A 4491-nucleotide genomic window follows, 5' to 3' on the forward strand; every position below is an offset into this window, starting at 1 on the left:
ACATGTTTGAAGCATTACTAATCATGATCTATGCATTTGCAGTTTGATATATGGTAGGTAGTAACAACGTACAAAACGGTCGATATGTTGTTACACTCCTAAATATATACACCTCAACACGAACACTGTAAGCAGATTCACAAAGTCTTCACACAAAAAGAAATGAAAGTCATTATGAAGGTCACAACTTTACTCTGCATTCATATAACTGTATTAATGGCGCATCAGAAAAGTCATCTTGCATAATACAACTGACAAATACAATGTACTAAATTTCACTTCAACAAAGTAGCGGATCTTGAAAAGTGTATCAGTTTGTGTGCAGTTAATGTTGGACGTATATCAAAGAGTGTGCTGTTGGTCAATATTACACCAGTAACAAACAACTAGTGTCCACAAAACAAAACAAAACAAAAAAACAATATGAAACATACAGAGAGACAGAGGCAGAGAAACTGAGAGAGAGAGAGAGAGAGAGAGAGAGAGAGAGCCTACATACACATTGTTGGTTCTATCGTAATGGTGTAAATCCAATCTGCCTTTATAATATGAAATTATCGATTCGGGAATTCACTGTACGCGTTTTTTGTTTTAAATATGACACATGTATCCTTGAGGTATAACTGGTAGGTATTAAGCAGATAGAAGAACAAGAATTGCTTATTGGTAAGTAATGCAACTTTGATTATTAAAACCCTTTTTAATTGTACTGATTACAACCGAAAAAGATTTGTTCATATTATAATATTTTAAGAGCGCAATTTTGACTAAACACGAACAATTTTGCTTTAATTTAAAAAATTTCTACAACTTCATGTTTATCTTTCTCGTCCTTGATAACTTTACATTATCTTATTCCTATTTATTTTTTATCGTCATGATACATCAATTTTGAGATTTTTTTTATATATTTATGTATTTTTGTAAGACAATATGTTTATTTAGAAATCATTTTATATAACAATATCATATATGTTTTTTTCAACAAATTAGCGTGGTATATATATATATATATATATATTGACAAAAAAGTCAAGCAACGTATATTTAGGCAAAGAAACGTATTTCAGATGCTTTATGTTCAACAAATATCAACAGTTTTCTTTTCAATTATACTTTTTTTTAAATTACGTCTTCAAAGAGGTTACGCACTGGGAGAAATCACAAACCTTTGAAGAGATAAGAACCTACTTGTGACTTGAATATCCATCACACCAGCAAATCCGCTGGTAATTAATTTTATTACAAAACTATTTCGTTATTGCTTAATTTATTTTTACAAAAATATTTCTTTTCTTGTTAAGCAGCTTTTTTAAAGAATGTTTTCAGGCCAAATACTCAATCAAATATTTAATACCAACATTTATTTATCAGAGATTTCATCATCTCGCATCACCTTTTGATAGTTCCGGATGAATGTAACCTGCAAGTCATTTGACGACTAACAACAAGAAACATCCAAGGTTCGTGGTAAGCATTATGGTAAACAACGCGTTTTGGAATACTTCTAATTGTTTCAATCGAGCTATGGAAAACTTTTGTGGTAAAAAAAAAATGTAATTGTGTTTTATATCATTTATTTTCACTAAATTCGTCATAATAGTGTATTTTGAGCATTGAACAAATATTCTAATGCATGTTGTTACATGAATGTAAAGATAAGGCGGTGCCGCTCTTAAAGAATCACTTGAAATCTACCTTTAATACTGTTAATGTTAATGTAACTTAGCATAAAACACCATGTTAAAACGTATTTATCTTTAGCAAGAACCGTTTTTCCGTTGCTTGTACGAATTGGCTGATTAAACATTTACAAGTCTCAATTGTCGTCTTTAAAATCCTATGAATTCAGAATAATGTTTGACATGTTTATTTATTTGTCGATTGTCCATTGCCATACATTCCGTTCACCGTACAGACTTGGCCGCAAACGAAGGAAGAAACTTCTCAAGAAACCAGCCATGTTGAGTTGGTAAGCAAACAAAATAAATTAAAAAACACAATATATTTTCAAATTCTAGAATATAGCATATGAATGGTTTCATTTTTACAACTAGTGTAGTGTTCTCTTTCAGATAATTTCATCGTTGAAGCAAAGTCTTTAAAGATCAAACAGAAGTTCAGAAATAAATCAAAGTACTGAAGAACTGAAAGCCGGGCTCTTTTGGTGTGTCTTTATGCATATTGTGTAGTAAAGATTGAAAATCTCTCTCTCTCTCTCTCTCTCTCTCTCTCTCTCTCTCTCTCTCTCTCTCTCTCTCTCATGCTTTTAATGTCGGCAAAGCATCAGAGAGCGACCAAATTTTGTAAGCGGCTAAAAACAAAAAATATGTCTGTCTAGTAGAAGTTAAAAAGTTCAACAGTTGCTGCCTTGAAATTTGCAACAAGCATTATGTTTTCAATCCCCGTTTCTTCATCGCGCAACAAAGTAGTTCATGGAAATTCATGCGCATTGTATGTGTCCAAAATGCATAGTAATGTTTTAAAAACACGTTATTAATAAGAAAACTAAACAAGATAGACATTTCATTCGAAATTTAAAAAAAAAGAAACAAAATGCCAACTCTTTTGACAAAAAGTGGCTCTTTGTGTAACTATTTGGTATAGCGGAAGCTTTACCTTGACGCTGTTTGGGTCTTTGTTTATTTGTGCTATTTATAGTAACATTGGCGATTTGCCTGCCTCTAGCCAGGACTCTGCTTTCAGCAGAGCCCGGCTAAAAAGGTAAGTCAATCCTTTTTTCTCCATGGAATAAAGAAAAACTATAATCTATATTAATTAGTAATTGCTTGTCATTTTATGTGATTATCCCTTTTAATTTTTACCTGTAATTGTTCATTACTTGATAATTCAATTCAGTTTAATTCATTTCAGTTCAAATCTATTTGTTTGCTCCGTGTCTTATAGATGTGCATGCTCTAACCGTCAGGAGAAAGCTGACATATATACAATATTGAAATGATCTTTATTTCTGTCATATACAGGGAGAAATACATCTTAACATTACCGTGGTGGATATCAAAGAACACCTGAAGATCTGCTCTCTTAAAACAGTGCTCTTTCTTAAATCAAATGCAGATTTATGCAATGGAGTTCTTTTAGCTACAATCAAACTGTCACTGTCAAAACTGTACACAATTTTTGTGAAAAATTACTGAATGCACTATGTTGCTTGTTTTTCCTTCTCCGAACCAAGTAATTACGTATGCGATCATTTGGAGCACTATTTTGAAAAGCCAACTGCGGTTGCAAATATATTTGTTATATGTACATGTATATCTATATCAATGAATTCATTTGATGCTCATTTGTAATTTAGCGTTTAACTTAACATATATTTCGTTTTATTCTACTTTTAGCGAGACATACAAGACATATAGTTATAGGATACCAAACATTAGAGGCTACATTACATAGAGCAATGATACAGATTTAATCGAAATGCAATCAGCACGTTGCTCTTTAATATAATATTGAGTGCCACACACGTCACAAGATGCTTCCCGTGTGTACATTAACAAAATCTTTATGACGTTAATAGTGGTTTTCATTGATACGAATTTCTCGCATATCACTTTATTGTTATCTTAAGAATAATGTCACAAACGCATTATCAATCCTGCTTTCTGTTTTGGTCAATGTTTTTTTTTATTAGAACCTTTTTATAATAATGATATACTTTGAAAGCAGATAAAAAAAAAACGGTTGCTGTTTTATTACAAGAATGTTTATCTAAATATCAGATGCAAAAGAAAACAAGTCAAAATCATAATTTTGGTTTCAGGTATTTTAATGTTCCATCATACAATGTTCATCCATCATTTTCTATTTTAACTATTTAAAAGGCTTTGTGATACGTTTTATATATATAAAAAAAAGATTTAAAAAAATTACACCAGTAGTTCTTTCTTTGTTCATTTTTTTTGGAAACAGGGAAATATGGAATGTTATATAAGAAAGCCAAGTCGGATAGATAATGAACCCATGAACATTTTTCACCGCTTAAACAGTTGATTTAGTACATAAAAGTATCTCCGTGTAAATACCAACTATTTAAAACTTCTAAAACTCCTTTAATGTGTTGCTTTGTCGCGGGAGGTTGTACCAAGGCGATGACAATTTATAAGCAGAGTGTTTGTCCAGTCAATGTCTGTGGACGTATGCAAAAAATTAGGATATATCTTTTATATAACACAGCATAATGACGCAGTGGATGATATTTATTAAATATTCTCATAAAAAAGTCCGGAGTATTTTTAATCGGTTTTGTCATTTTGGTTTAATAAATAGAAAGCAAAAAAATTGTTTAACACCAATTGGTATCTGTACAATGCCGATTCATTAAAGTATTCCTTTAAAAAACCATATTAAACAACTGGCAGTTGTTTCCTTATTTTATGAAGAATACTTAAAAAGTGCTTTGATTCTGCTTTTCATGTTACCATTTGTGTGAAGTATCGGTCTTAAGAAAAGGCCTATTCACTAATATAC

The sequence above is a fragment of the Crassostrea angulata genome, unplaced genomic scaffold (assembly GCF_025612915.1).
Source record: "Crassostrea angulata isolate pt1a10 unplaced genomic scaffold, ASM2561291v2 HiC_scaffold_190, whole genome shotgun sequence".
NCBI classification, from domain to species: domain Eukaryota; kingdom Metazoa; phylum Mollusca; class Bivalvia; order Ostreida; family Ostreidae; genus Magallana; species Magallana angulata.